This window comes from Psammomys obesus, unplaced genomic scaffold (genome assembly GCF_907164565.1).
Source record: "Psammomys obesus unplaced genomic scaffold, mPsaObe1.curated_primary_1811, whole genome shotgun sequence".
Lineage (NCBI taxonomy): Eukaryota > Metazoa > Chordata > Mammalia > Rodentia > Muridae > Psammomys > Psammomys obesus.
Window position 1 is genome coordinate 16,895,511 of NW_026585504.1, and position 15,764 is coordinate 16,911,274.

The window sequence follows — 15,764 nt, forward strand, 5'->3', positions numbered from 1 at the left end:
GAGCTTTTTCTCAGCCTCTGATCTCTGGAGTTGGCTTATATATCAGATTGTATCATTACACACTGCCTCCATTCTTGGCCCTTGTACGCCATGGTGAACAAGACTTCACCTCTGGGAGAGGTAAGCTGGCCTCTTCCAAGCAGATGTGGCTACGGGGTTAGCCTGCCGCAGCGGAAGAGAGGCTCACGCCACGGAGCCTCTGACCTGCTCTTCTGCCTCTGCCCAGATGTCCATCCCCGTGGCATTCCCAAGAGGAGTCTAGCTGCATTCTGCTTAAATATGTTCAGCAACAGGGAGTTCCTGTTCCTGCCCAAGGCCTGTCGGGTCCTCTCATTGCTCATCCTTCGCAAGTGTCCAGCCCTTGCCATTTGCTTCTCTTCACATGCCCTGATAGTCAGAAGAGGTGGTACCCCAGCTCCCTATTCTGATGCCCCAAACCATACCAGGAGGAAGTTTCACCTGCTTTTTGCTCAGTTGCTACCTTCAGGGTGAGACCTGAAACCTGGGCCACGGCCCTTTGCTCTGTGGCCTGCTGGCTTTGAAGAGCTGCCTAGAGCCACATTGTTGAGGTGTAGAAGGCCCCAGGACGTTGAGCGGGACACAGAGGTTCTGTCATCCCATTTGTGTGACCCAGGGAGATGAAGTAAGTCTGAATCCTCCTACCATTCCCACACTGCAGGCCCCAGAGACTCCCAGGAGAGAGATAATGTGTTGTTTAAAAGAATACGATGGAACTCATTCAGCAGCTTATGTCAACATTACCGCTGAATGAGAGGCTGAAGAGCAGGCTGGCCAGCTGAGGACAGACACTATTGACTTGGGCCTTGTCTGGGCCCAGTTCCAAACCATTCTAACAGTGCTGTGGTCCAGCAGCCTCTTACTCCAGCCCGGCCCTCTGACCTCTGCATGCTAGAATCCCAGTCTTTTCCCATTCTGCTTCTGGTGCACAGCACTGAGCTGGCCTGGGCGCTAACTCTAAGGATGGAGAATGGCGCTCTTTCAGGATGCTACAGGCCAGGGCCCTTTATATTGGCAGATTTCAACCGACAGAGCCCTGGTACTCAGGACCTTTCTACAAGAACCTCAGCGGTTCCCCAACCACAAGACTGCTTTACATTTCCATAGCCCTTAACTTTCCAGATCTGTTTTGTTTACCTGCTTGCTTTATGCTCACAAAACCACTGTGAGGTAGGTGGAACCTTCTTTCCTAGCTTTCTTTCTTTCTTTCTTTCTTTCTTTCTTTCTTTCTTTCTTTCTTTCTTTCTTTCTTTCTTTCTTTCTTTCTTTCTTTCTTTCTCCTGATTGTCCTAGATCTCACTATGTAGACCAGGCTGGTCTTGAACTCACAGAGATCCTCCTGCCTCTCTCCCTCAGTTGCTGAGATTAAAGACAGATGATGCCTGCCATGAGCCATATGCGGTCCGAGGTGCTTTTGATTCTTGCACTGAGTGGTTTGGGTAACTCTTTCCGGCTCCATGTGACAAGTGGAAACTGGAGAAACTGAGGTTCTTAGGAAGGCTGTCCTGCTTGACTGCACCTGGAGAGGTGGGATCCAAAGTCCCGCGGCCTCCAAGCTCGCCTGCCATGAGGAGTGCCCAGAGACATCAAACAGCCTGCCCTGCCGCCCCGCTGCTTAGAGCAGAGATGGACACAGAAGCCACAAGCCAACGGTGCCTGGTGTCCCAGAAACACCCAAGGTAAGGGTCTGCTCGGGTCAGGCGGTGAGCATGTGAGAATGGGTATGACGCGCACAGACGCTGCTGCTGTCCCTGTCTGTGAAGCGGGACTAGAGGTGGTGAGTTAGGGTCTCCTATTATTTACCTTCCTCAGACCCTCCCTCTGCCTTGGTTTTAGGCCCATCATTTGTCTCAAAAAAAATATCTTGCACTGTGTTCTCCAAAGCCCCCAGCTCAAGGTAGCTTAAAGCCTTCCGGCTGAAGGCCGGTGAGGTGGCCTCCTGGGTTGTTAAACATTAACCATTCCAGCTTCACATTTCATCTCTTCGATGAGGACAGCTTTATCATCACCATTTTACACCGAACTCCACTTCACAGACATTAAAATTTTTAGAGAGGAGGTAAAGCAACTTGTCTAAGGACTCAACAGCAGAGTGTGTGTGTGTGGGGGGGGTGTGTGAACCCACAACCATTTGGTTCCAAAGGTTGTGTTCTCAGCCCACTGTCCCATATGCCTGGGGACCCCTCCCCACCTTCACACAGAAAAAAGCCAAAAGAACCTAAAAAGTACTAGAACGTGGCAAACATACAGAGCATAGAGCTATAGCTAGCATCCCAGAAACTCTTGTGTCTAAGCCCCTGGTGATCCTGGCAGCTGACCCCACGGAGAAGCTACTCTCTGAGTGTGGGAAAAGCTGGAGCCCGCCTTCCTGCATCGATCAGCACAAACTTGAGTTCGCTCCTGTCTTTCTCATCCCGGGGCGTCTTGCATGCATTCCGTGAACCCGGGCTGTCAGACACTGCCTTGTCCAGCCGGTTATCAAACCTGGTGACATCGGAGGCTGGGCCGGAGGCTGGGCGGGCCATTTGAAGCCCTGCTGGCCTACCATGTGCTGGAAGGGGTTGCAAATGACTTATCAGGCACACTCCACGATTGAGAAAATGGCACCTCCACCGGGCCACCGCCACTGTCTAACGAGGAATCCAGCTCAGGAGGGCCCCCTGCTCTCCCACTGTCCCTCCCAACCTAGCTCCTGGAGCAGCAGGCTCCTCACTCACCTCCTGTGGCCTTCTCGCCTCTCCTTTCACCCTTCTGCGGTCAGCTGTCTAGAGCATGGAGGAGAGGCAAGATCCCCAGGACCTTCCAAAGCCAGTCCTCTGCCGGGCCTAGGGAGAAGCACACTGTGAATTAAGTGTCCCCGCAGATCCTGCGGCTGGCTGGAGGCCAGGACGTCGGGAACCGCACCCCGCCCGCCTAGCGACAGAGCCAACTCGGGTGCCTGCTGAGCCGCAGACCGAGGAGCTGGAGAGAGGGTGGGGGAGGGGGAGCGCCGCGCCGCTTTCGAGGTCGCCCCCCGCCGCGTCCCCCGCGCGCTCGGTCCCCGTGCGGCGCTCACGCCGAGGTGGCCCGCCGAGCCCAAGGGCCCCCGAGGTCCCGAGGCCAGGGCCAACCCCGAACTTCGGGGATTGCGAATCCGGGGGAGGGGCCGTGCGCGCAGGAGCAGCCTCGTCCCCCGAGGGAGTCGCGATCCCCGCTCGGATCCCGGGGGATCCCCCGGCCCCTCCGCGGGGCCCCGGGGCACCCACCTGCCGAGCGGGAAGCCGCGGAGAGCCCCGGAGAGGCCGCGGGAGCCCGGCCCGCCCTCTGCGGGAGGGACTTCGGCGCGGGCACGGCAAGGAGGGGCCGCCCGCTTCACCTGGAGCGGAGTTGTTGGACAGCAGGGTGTGGCTTCAGGTGGGACGCCGCGGGCGCCGGGGCTCCCGGAGAGATCGCCGGGGCGCTCGGGGCTCCGGGCTCGGCCTCAGGGGCGGTTGCACGCCCGCCGCCTTCCCTCCAAGCAGCTCGGGGCCCCTGCGAGCCGCGACCTCCCCGCGGCGCCATGCCGGGACCTGGATGATCTGCTGAGCGGCTGTTGAGCCGCTGGTTATCCTGGCTTAGTCCTGAGAACTTTCTGTGGCTTTAAGATTACAGGAGAGGGGCTTTGGGGGAGAGATCGCTCTCAGCAGCTTGGCACGCAGAGACAAAATATGAAACCGGGCCAGGGGTCCGCTACCTAGCTTGGGGGAGGGGCGGTGACCACCTGGCTGTCTCCTTCCCAAACGGGGAGTGGAAAAGAAGGGAAAGACCTGCTAGCCCCACAAAGGTCTATGTCCTGTCTGGGTGCAACTCAGACCTCCATGCTCTCAGCCGTCCTGGAGAAGGGCGCAGGCCCCAGTCTGGTGTATTATAGATGCTTCGGCAGCTGATCACAAATTCTCCCAGTGACCCGCTCAAAACATGTGTTTCATGCCTCTTGGTTGTTTGATGTCTCTCCTTTCTCCTCTCTCTGTCTTTTCTAAGTGGGGTGTGTTTCCTCTGGACGTTACAAACAAAACCCTGCCTCGTGCGGCCAGCCAGGAAGCCCTTGAAGTGATGCAAAAATGGCTTCCCCACGAATCAGTCACCCCAGAGCCTAGGTACTTTGCCTGATGTTGGCTACAGGAAGTTTTGTGCTGTGTGGAGGGAAGGGGGAGTTTGGCTGCTGTGTGTTTGAACTAACCCAAGCTGGAATAAAATGTAGCATTGACTCTAGAATCAACACCCTGAACTACTTTTTACTGATCCACAAGTGTGCATTTGAATTACTGTCTTCTCATAAAATACCTTTACGTGCCAAAACCGTGGCCCTAAGCGTTAATTTTAAACTGTTGAGCTACAATGAAATATGAATATTAGAATATTATCGGAAATCAACTGGTATCAAATTTGGTTTGAATCAAGGTGTATGCATCTCAGAGTAGCTATTGACCAAGTCTTGTCCTTTCTTTACAGGGAATAGGTTTAGAATACCCTGGGGTCCCCTTCACCCTTGGAAGCTGAACTGGGGCCTCAAGAAAGGCAAGGGCCCCCAAGCAAGATGCGTCAAGAAGGCAATGGCTCCACCCCTGATGAAGTTAACCGAGCCCGCCCTCAGAAAGATCCACTAGAGAAAAGGTCCCGCCCTCAGGACAGGTCTACACTGGGGCACCTCTCGGGCTCAGGATCTAACATGTGTGCATTTCCCGCTGCTGCTACACAACGTTCCACTGCAGCAGGTTGGATGATGCCCCGCAGGACGGGCTGACAGAGATAGGCAGGGTGGACTGAGAGGCTGACTCCTGCTTCCCTCTCTCCCTCTTCCCTGTGCCCCGCTCAGCCCGACCTCAGAGGAGAGAGCAGGACCGTAGCATAGAGAATCCTAGCAACAGACGGTTGCCTCCAGCGTGCACGCACCTCACTCCTGGCCTCTTTCCCCCACTGTGGTGCCAAGGACACAGGACACCAGGCCTACACTCCCCGGAGGAGACTTGGTCTCTGGCATGGCTCTGTTGCGGAAGGAGTTCATGTGCTGCCATCCACACATCAGGCAGGAGCCTTGGAGAACACACAGGTAACACCTGGAGAAAAGGCTCTTGGAATATCGGCCAAGCCAGCCGGTACAGTCAAGTGCCTCAGGGTGGCACATAGGGGTGGGGTGAGCACTACCCAGTTCTCTCTCAGCCAGTGGCTGTCGGGCCTGTTGTAACATCTGACCAGCACAGCCAGGGCTGAGAGCCCAGGTTAGGGCCAAAGAGGAAAGATATGGATCAACTTGTGGTTTAGAAATACAAACACATTATCCTTCCCTGCTCAGAACTTGAAAAGCTTCCTAGGAACCGCGAGCTTGCTAACATCCTATCTCTGGATGCCTCTGCCCTCCTGACAACAGTACTTATCACACCTGCCAATTACTGAATGCTTCCTGTGGGTGGAGCCCCGGGCTTAGCTCTTTTTCACTCTGTCTGGTGGAAGCACCGTCCCAGTATTATTACTTTACAGGTGATGAAACTGAGGCACACGGTGACTGAGAAAGGACCAATCATTCCCGAGAGCAAATGTACGGACCCTTCCCACCCACACATACACTTAGCCCATTCATATGTTGAGGCCTAATCACCATTGTGAAAAGGTTATTAAGAGGCAGAGTCTTAGAGGTGATTAGCATCTGAAGGCCCCTGTAAACTCCCCTGGTGGTTAACCCCGGCCAGCGCTCAACCCAGGGAGGCAGAGACAAGTAGATCTCTGTGAGTTCAAGGACAGCCTGGTCTGCATCCCAACTTCCGGGACAACCAGGGCTACAGAGAGAAACCTGTCTCAAAAAAAACAAAAACAAACAAAAAAAAAAAAAAAAAAAAAAAACCAAAGAAACAAGCCAACACCGCCCAAGGAACTGTCTGTCCTGGCTAGCAGGGAGATATTCTACAGAGAAACGCTTATGCCCCTCCCTTCCAGCAATCAGACTATGAGGTAGTGGACCACAAAGAATTATCATTTTCTGCTTGAATTCCTTTCTACGGGAAGGGATAAGCGGAAGCCCCGGTGCCAGCCAGAACTTGCCTGCCAGGGAAGGACTTCCTGCAGATCCGACAACCTGTCGGCCCACCTAGCAGGATGTTTCTGAGACCCAGACGGGCTACGGATGTGCAGTACCACACCTTGAGGAGGACTAGTTACAAACTCCCCTGCCCTTTATTTAAAAACAAACCCGTCAGTGCCCTTGAAGATGGACTTGGGGGTCACTGGATCCCTTCTTTTGTTCCTCTTCCCCAGTGTGGCCATATTGAATAAATCTATTTTTTTTTTCTGTACTCCCATCCCCTATTACTCTTTCTAATAGGCATTAGCAGTGAGGTGGGTGAGCCTAGCTTATTGGGGCTGACGGATCACAGACTTTTACCCTAAAAAAAACCAAACCCATAACATATCATGGGTAGGAATTAGAGCCCTAACCGGAAGACCCCAGAATAGGCCCCAGTCTCTAGCCAGCTGGTGTTTTTATAAAAAGACAACCATTTATATACCAGGAAACGGGCCTTTACTGAACACCAAATCTTCGGGCATCTTAACCTTGGACTTCTGAGCTCCCAGAGCCCTGAGAAACAGTGTTATATATAGGCACATGGTCAGTAGGATTCTGCACGGCAGCCAGTGGCCTGGGCCAGTTACTGAGTGGGAAAGCTGTAAGTATATGACACAAGTATGTGGCTAATGAGAATCTCTTAACTCTGGTGCTCAGATGTCCCTGAGGCCAAGGATAGTCTGGACAGCTGGCAGTGGGAAGAGGCCGACCTATACCACTATGCAGGAGGGGCGAGTCCGGGCATAGGGAGATCTCCACCCCGAACCTCCATAAGCGCAAGGCAAAGGTGATCACTGAATCCCCTGCTAGGAACCAGGCACTAGGTCTCACCAGTCATGAGTCAACACCCTGCCTGCGGATCCTGCCTCTATCCATCACAGACCCAAAATGGGCTTGACATGAGTCCCCACGGTCAGAGACTACTGGGGAGACGGGCATTGACACGCCTGCACGCTGCAGGGAAGGGGAGGGGTCCTGTGGAGACTGGGCTCTAGGAGGGGCAGTGTGCCTGCTCCCTGGAACTACCTGTCCCACAATCAGGCACTCCTTGGCGAACATCTGTTTTCGCTCCTCTCTTCTAAGGTGTTCCGCATGTATCTCTTTCCGCTCTGGGATTGGTTCTGGCTACCGCCCTTTCCATGACAGCCCACCCTCACATTTGCTAATGGGACAAGAGCACAGTACATACCCCTAAGGGCCTGGCAGCATGAGTGGGGGTGGGGGTGGGCTAACCTTACCAGACCCTTGGGTCCTCCTGTAGGAGGAGGAGACAGGCAGACTCTAACTCTAGACACCATGGGTTCCTGCAGGACTGGAGCTCCTTGTCCTGTCTAGATGTTCAGCTTGACCTCAGCTTTGGTTTCTTGATGTGGATAATGGGGGAAATTTTACTCTCTTCCCTCGGGAAGATGATGAAGCGATGAGGTCTAAATATTTGGAGGTCCAGTACCTCCAAACAGGATGAAAGCTCCAAATGGCTGCTTTCATCCAAGCAGCTGATGAAAGAGCAAGGAGACTACACCACATACACACACACAGTATCCACAGACCTTCCATAAAGAGCAGTCAAGCCCACTGTGGTATCCCACAGAGCAGAATCCCAGGATTCTTCCAGAAGATGAACCTCCCGCTACTCCACCAATTCAACAGGTCTATCTACTTCAGAGCCTAGAACAGAACCCAGTCCTGCCTGGGTCCAGTTAATGTTGGGATAAGTCCATGGGTGCCCACCTCATGGGATCATTTGCTGCTGGGACAAGCAGCATACAATTCGCATACTGGCCTCAGCAGAGGGAAACAGCCTCACCCACAACATTCTTTCTCTCGCTCTGACTACTTTTTCTCAAATTCTGACCCTTCCTAGATTGCCCTCCAAACAAACACTGACAGTGGGAGTTGAACTCGCCAGACCTTCCCAGGGGGCGTGGTAACCTGAGATGAGTCTTTTGGGAGCACTGGCCTCTCTGCAGACCATGGCAGCCTTCCCGGGTGCACGGACTGTGAGCTGAGCCATCCTGGGAAGGCCTGGGAGAACAAAGCCATCTCTGCAGTAAGGTCGCTCGCGTTAGACACATGATGAATTTATTTAATATCTTTTGGCTATAGCTGCTTTGCAGGCTCCACTATAAAGGCCTCCAAAGTTCCATCCAAACGCCTCTCCCTGGCGCTTCAGCTCTCTGGCTGCCACTGCTCCTGGCTGAACTAACAGCCGGAAGCGCCCTTGAATAGAACCCCTTCATTAGTCCCTCTCTCTCTCCCCCCCGGCTTGGACCTCCAGCTGCTGCCCCAGGTCTGAGGCTGGGGCAGGGCTATGACCGTGGCACCCTTGGGTCTGTATTTCTGAAAGTGACAGATGGTGACAGCATGGGTGTTGGGGAGACCTGTGCCCGGCCAGATGAGGACTGAAGTGTCTCAGGGAGTATGATGTTGACTGTCCAAGTACCATCCCAGTTCTTTGGATAGAAGATCATATTTAGGGTCTGGGCTGTGTGGCGTCTGGGGTGCTCTGACCACGGGGCTGATATCTGAAGGCATGACTTGTTTCACTGCCACTTGGCTGGTCTGTGCCTGACTGTTCGTTCCCTCTGGCTATTTCTTTTCCTTGCCCTCTGGCACATACTGGGCAAAGCTCCTGTTCGCTTACTGTGACCACTGACAGGGTGGCCACGCCACTGTCACACCCATGGCTGTGCCCCTGCTTAGCTGGTGGATGGTGGGGAGGTGTTCCTCACATTGCTCGTGTGTGCTTCGTAGAGTCCTGAATATCTGCCTTCTCTGCCCTACCTGCTGTGAGTCTGGCCCCATTCTTCCCGTAGGCTGACACCCCCCTTCACCCCTCCTTTCTGGACAGCGGACCCACCATCTTCTTCCAGCAAGTTTTACCCTAGAAGTCTTTTTTCCCCTTATCTGCTCACCTGAGACCATGTTCCTCCTCCTCCTGGGAACTGACCTCTGGTGGTGATGGCTTCCTCGGGAGCTAATAGCATGGCTCAGTGGGCAAAGCACTTGCTGTGCAAGCCAATCATGAGAACCTGAATCCATATCCGCTCCCCTGCCAAAACCCACACAGAATGTATCCCCAGCTTCTGGGGTAGGCAGGACACAGGTAGACCCCCAGGGATTTAAAAGGGGGCGAGGGGGCTGGGGAGATGACTCAGCACTTTAGAGTTCTTTCTGCCTTTCCAGAGGATCCAAGTTCAGCTCCCAGCACGCGCATCAGATGGCTCACTACTGCCTGTAAGTCCAGCTCCAGGGGACCCACTACCCTCTTCTGGCCTGCTCACACACGTGGCATCCACATACACAGGCACACACATATGCAAAACTAAATTTCTAGAAAACAGACAAACAAACAAACAAAAAACTAATGTATAGAAGTAATTAAGGAAGACCGTGATGTCAAGCCTTCTCATGGGTCCACACTGTTGGGCACACCATCATATAATGTTGGGCACACCATCATATAACACGCAGACAGAAAGACAGACACACACACACACACACACACACACACACACACACACACACACGCTCCTTGCTAGAAAGTAAATATATACTGGTGAAAAGGTGGTCTGAGGTACCCCCTCCTCGATATGCCTCCCCTCCCCTCTGCTCATATGCTCTCAATTCCAGATACTGGCATCATTGCCCCCTTCGTGGCCTGAGGCTTTCACAGCCTTCGATAACCTGGGACACACAGCTCTTGAGTCAATCCAATTACAAACGAGTTAGATTTGTTTATTGGCCAGCGGCCTAGTGCAGTGCCTAGGAACGATGTCTGTCCTTGGGGAGTACTTGGTTAATAAACGCAGGCCACACTGAGGCACCGTGTCGAGCAGAATTCGGGGTGAGATGGCGGAGCGCAGGCCCCTGTGAGAACAGCATGCACAGAGCAGGAGCAGCGACCTGTCCAGCCTCCCACTGTCAGGCCAAAGCACCTCCCTCAAAATTATCAGGCTACCAGCCATTCCTGCCTGCTGGCCAAGGGCGGGGCTTCTAGTTAGCTGGGTGACCTCAGAACCCACCCTTTTCTCTCCGTGCTTGTTTTCCTCTATAAATCAATGAGAGTTGGATTAAACATTGTCCTTTGTCTTGAAGGTCCTGCAGCATCTAAAGAGGGCCCGCTCTTTTACGGATAGCCTTTTCTCCCCAGGGCGACTTGGACTCTGGCCGAAGAGCTGTAGTCTAACTGGTCCCCTAGCTCCTTCTACCTCGGTACCCTCTTGTACAATTCCACATGATGCCTCATTGGAAGCCAAAAGAAAGAAAATGGAGCTGGAGATGCTCCAGGTCAGGAGACCAAACTACAGAACCAGTCCTCCCAGTTTCCACTCTGCTGATGCCATAGCTTTTGGGAGTCCAGGTGCCATGCAGATAGCATTGAGCAAGGTGACTGGTTTGTTGCTATTTTCCCTGGGGGACAGTAAGCTGGGCCCCGCTGCACCGAGTTCAGAGGCAGAACGAAGGTTTCCGCGCCTAATTTCCTCTCCAAGCACTCAGGGAAACCCCGTGCAAGCTTTGGGTAGCTTGCAGTGAGGAAGGACACAGCCACTGTGCTTCCCCCTCATCCAGAGGTCTGGGGCCCTAGGAGACAAAAGCAGAGCACCCCCAGGACAGCGCTGTCTCATTTGCTGGTTAAACAGGGCGATAGAATCGTGTGCCCCAGAGGAGTCCTGATTGTCCAAAAGCGGTCATCAGCATCCCTCTGTAAATACTTGGGTCTCCGAACTGCACTAATGCTATAATGAGCTTTTATAGACATTACTGAGCAGTGTGAGTGTTCCTGGTCCCCTTGCTGGGGCCAAGGTCCTGTGGCCTCTAGCCCAGAGAGGGAATCTATATGATTTCTCCCAGCTTAACAAAAGAACTTCTCATGTTCTGGGTTTGTCTTTGTTTCTAGATGAAATCAAAGGATGGGGGTACCTTTTCTCAATTACTAGGACATACAACCATTTGGTAGAAAAAGTTTTAAAAGGTCTTAGCGTTGAGCATCCCCAAGTCTTTCATCTCAGCAGTCTCATCTGCACGGAGCCTTCCAAGCTTTGGAAGGAGCTTCTGATGGAGATGGTAAGGACATAGCTCCTTAAGAACTGCAGCCACCATGTGAGAAAAGATGTTAGGCTCAGGCAGAAGCAGCACCAGACAGTCACACCTCTTCTCCATCTAAGAGCCCCGTCCAAATGATCAGGACCCTGAACTCCGGACCTCAGAAGGAACTGTTATCAGTAGCCCAGGGGACAGTAGGTAATTTGCTCTATGGGACAAATGGATCTGGTATTGCTATTCTCCCTCGCTTTTTGGGGCCTGGATCCATCAGCATTGTGATGCTTTGGCTTCTTTCTGGGGGAGAATCTTCCACAGACACCCAGCCATCCTCTCCTGGGTCTCTTCTTCCCAGCACCTTGATCCTCTGATAGTCTCAGCAGTTTCCAAAGTATCATAGTTACCCCTCAGCAGTGGGTTGGGAGAGGAGACTGAGCCGGAGAGACATGGTTACCAGAAGCAGCCATGCAGGCTGACACACACTCTGCATGGTGACTGTGGTCCTGCCCTGGCTGACTTACCCCTGAACACTCTGCTGGACCTAGAGATAGGAGTTGCTTCCACCTGTACTTTTTACTCAGAACGTAGGGAATTTGTGTGTGTGTGTGTGGGGGGGAAGGTACATTTTTATGAAGTTCTAGTTCAGGACTGGTTGGAATTCATAAATTATTTGGACGGGATGAGACATGGGTGACTTCAGGGATCAGACCAGGGCTCAGCGAAGGCATAAGGACGAAGCCACCCAATCATAACCCGGCTCTGTGGCTCAGCTGGTTTCTGGTGGCCTTGACCCCAGCCAGGCTCAGCTTCCCTCTTCATCCCTCTCCTGGTGGCCAGCTTCCCCAGGCCCAGATCTCTGTCTTGTTTATCTCTGTCCCACTCCCTCTTCGTTACTTAGTAGCCAGGCAATCACTAGAGGCAAGCCAGTGAGCAGAGCCACAGGCTTTCTGCATCTCACAGCGCACCAGGTGCCACCGTCTATTGGGAACCCAATGCAACAGGGTTGAGAGGTGTTTGGGTCGCCAGGGTACCACTCTCACAGGGGGATCACTGTCCTTATCACAGTTTACCGCAGAAGGGAGTTCAGCCCTCTTGCCTTTCTGCCTTCTGCCATGCAATGACTCAGTCAGCACAAAGGCTTTCGCATTGGCTCAGTGCGGGCCCTTTGACCGTGAACTTCCTGGCCTCCCGGAACTCTGATACAAATAAAGCTCCATTGTGTGTGAATTACCAAGATGTGCATACTATGTTGTAGTAACACAGAACAGGCTTCGACGCCAGGGAAGACAAAGCCTCCTTCATCTCATTGGCCCCATTCTCAGTGTATGGCTTCCTGGACCCAGAGTCTAAGTTATAAAAGAGGTGGAGTCAGGAACATAGTCCACGCACTCAGGAGGGCCAACCTCGATTGAAAACTTTCCATTTTCTAGGCTGTGTCCCAAGCTGCTGGCTAGCCTTGCTTCTACCAGGAGACTCAAAGACATGATTTTCTTTTCAGCCCTGCTAAGGCTGGCTACGAAATGCCCGACAGTGAGGTTTGTGGGGCCTCAGTACCACCCCGTCTGACCACCCGCTCGCCTGCTGGGTCTTCAGCCACAGGTCTCTCAGGAGCCTTTTCTGCCTTCTGCAAGGGAGACATCCTGCAGGCACCTGGAGGCACCTCTGGGCCGCGTGGTAAGGAATGTCATCTTCTAGTGTCTTGGTCTCTTCCTCGACTGGCTCTGCAGTGCCCTGTGCCAAGAAACTCCCACGGAGACGAATATGGTCAGAAACCAGCCCAGAGGCTTCACTGAACCTTCGGAAGCCCCCAGCAGCCTTTCCATCTCCCAGGGGCCTGGCTTCTACCCTAGGCTTCCTCCTGGCCAAGCCAGCTGCCTCCCTATTGGACCGCTGTTTGCTTGGGTACTCGCCACTCTGTCCCCAGCTGGGTCCTGGCTTCCGCTCAGCTCTGCAGACCTGGAGGCTCCCAAGGTTAAGAGTCACCTCCTGAGAGGAAGAAGAAGCCCTTCTGTAGCCTGGTAGTCTCCTCCTGACTGCGGTCCTATGTGCCCTCTCTCCCGGGACAGGGTAGTGTTGAATGATACATAGAGCATGCTGGAGCCACCCTGGCCTGTGCCTTCCCTGTGCCTGGCAAATCCCAAATGCACATTCAATGTATGGGGGGGAGGGGAAGGGTCACCAGAAAGGTTATGCCATCCTATATGCCCTGCAGGGACTCAGAGTTTCCACCCAAGTCAGATACTTGCAGAAGGGTTTTTTGCTCTTGGTGCCAACTCGCCATTAGATTCCAGGACTTACCACCAGAAAAAAAAATGTGGGTAAAACTGCCTGTAGAAGGGGGAACCTTCTTGGCCCAAAAGCCAAACCTCAATCTTAACTAGGTGAGCTCCCAAGCCCACCCTGGGGACTCAGTTTCCATCAGAACCAACTTAGGGAAAGACAACCTCCCCCACCCCAACACACAAACCCAGAAGAAACGCAGACTCCTCTGACCTTGGCATTCCACACCAGAGGCTGCACTGCATTAGCCTTGCTCCCTGGAGCATGAACCTGAGTTCGTGGGGCCTGATGGGCGCCCACCAGCTAAGGAGAGCTAAGCCTCTGAGCAGAGGCTGAGAGCTCAATGAAGATTAAGGGAAACAATGGCGTGTCCCAGCGCAGGCCCCTGGCCCTGGCCTCACACTGACTTTTAGAGCCGGGTTAAGTTCAGGGAAGGGGAGGAAGCCAGCAGGCAGAGGACGCACCATAAATATTTGTGAAATGACTACACCAGGGGCAGGTGAGAAGGGCTTCTTGGGAGGAGTCCTGGTGGCCCTGGCTTGGTCTGGTAGGAACAGGAAGCAAATGCAAGCACTGCAGAAACAAGCCTGGGAGGCCGAAGCTGGTTTCCACAGAGCTGTTTCAAAATCTACTGAAGAGGGGCTGGCAAAGAGTCAGGCAGCTCAGGAATCTTCAGTCCAGGACCTCACAGCTTTTTTTGTGGCATGGCGTGAGCTTCTCTGGCCTAGGCGAGGAGTGGATACCTCCACGGATGGATACCCCGTCCCCAGCTCAAGAACCCAAGGCTGCTGCCATAGTGGAGATCTTACCTTGGTGCTCTTTCTGGAAGCTGGGCCTCACCCTCTCCCACTGCAGGCCAGTGCTTGTCGGGAGCCTGGAAAGCTGCTTCTACCTTGAGGCAAAAAGAAAAAAAAAAAAAAAAAGAAGAAAAAGGAAAACCTCAGTGATTTTCTCCTTCAGCCTCCTTTCTCCGGAAGGTCCCTGATGGGTGTCATCTTGTCTCCGTGGGCACAACCTCCCTGCCTGCGGCAGCTTACTCACCGGTGTGCCCAAAAGCCTGCCAGTGGGGGTTGGGGGTGGGGAGGAAGGGGGCCTATACCCCTCTGCCTCCTGACACTTTGAGGCATGCCTGGAATGGGGTTTCGGGGTGGCCCCCAGCTGAGCCCCAGACTGTAGCTGGCTCACCGAATGTGTCTGAGTTCAGCAGGGGACATACATGGGCGCTGACCAGCTCCGCATGGGAGAGTGACAAGATCTTGGTAGGAAGGTGTTCCCTGAGCGCCCTAGGGCCTGTCCGGAAGGCAGAGCGGTGGACCTGCAGCTAGCCCCCACACCTTGTAAGTTTAGTTGCTGCACATGGCCGGGCCTCAGGACCACTTCCTACCTTGGCATCTGGCATGCCTCCGTCCTGTGGACCCAGCAAGGGCTTGGGCCTGCCCGAGCAGGCAGCTGTTCTTCAGTCTGCTCAGGCCATGTGTTTGGTGATCCTTCTCCCCAGCATGCATTCAAGCCCAAGCCCTCCCCAGCATCGGTCAGGATCAACTGCTCTCAAGTCCTCCTCCCCAGCGCTCTGCTGACCAGCCGCCGGTCCTCAGATCTGGCTGTGCGCACACCCTGTGACACGCCCTCACCCTCTCTCACACACACACACACGTGGGTCCACACCCAGTACAGAGCCACCTACCTGCACAGGCCTGCCTATGCCAATCCAGCCTTGTTCTCCAAATACCAGTGACCCTGGAAGCCACGCGTTTTCACAGAAAGATCCCCTTGAGAGGTGAGCTCAAAACCAGCCCAGAAGGACTCCGGTTGGTGCGGACCAGACTCCCCTTTTCTCCCAGAACCTTCAGAAGACACACAGGCAGCCCGTTCACCATGTCTGCTATTGTATTCTGCCAGCTGCCGTCTCTCCCTGGGCACCTCTGGCTCCCTCGGTGCCTTCCATGTCCTTAGAGGGTAGTGGCAGCCTCCCAGAGAGTTCCATCTTCCTCCAGGCCGAGGTAGGGAGGGGAGAGTTAGAAGGGGCGGGCCTCAGGTACACCTCCAAGTTTTCCAGCTCCCCAAATAAATCAGATGGCAAAGGGGGGGAAGGAAGAAAAGCCAGGGCGGGTGGCTGACTCAGAGGCGGTGGGCCGGCTTAGTCACCTGGAGAGCTGCTGGCTGCTCCCGGCTCCGTCAGGAACGTCAGGAACGGAGCAGCGGCCCTCCCCCCACCTGCTGTGGTCCGCGGCTGCTGGCAGGAGGAGCTGGCGTGGAGCCACCTCCCCCCCCTCACCCGCGTCTCCAGGCTGCGGGGCAAGAGGCATCCGCTCCCGCCTTCCTCTGGCGAATCAATCAGGGCCCAGCA

At 54.2% G+C, this 15,764-nt stretch overlaps 1 protein-coding gene across 4 annotated transcripts in view; it reads right to left on the bottom strand.

Annotated features, from left to right (window-relative positions):
- Pak6 (p21 (RAC1) activated kinase 6) overlaps nt 1-15,258 on the bottom strand; it is a 30,039-nt gene extending 14,781 nt beyond the window's left edge. Inside the window, exons 1-3 of one of the 4 annotated variants that reach the window (XM_055597870.1) lie at nt 15,102-15,258; nt 14,227-14,305; nt 2,736-2,843 (exon numbers count right to left, since the gene is read on the bottom strand). The gene's annotated coding sequence lies outside the window, so the exon portion shown is untranslated. Of the gene's footprint in view, nt 1-2,735; nt 2,844-3,263; nt 3,321-14,226; nt 14,310-14,801; nt 14,998-15,097 lie in introns of those variants that run through there. The other 3 variants (XM_055597745.1, XM_055597809.1, XM_055597936.1) reach the window with 3 other exon arrangements.
- Between the last annotated feature and the right edge of the window lie 506 nt (nt 15,259-15,764).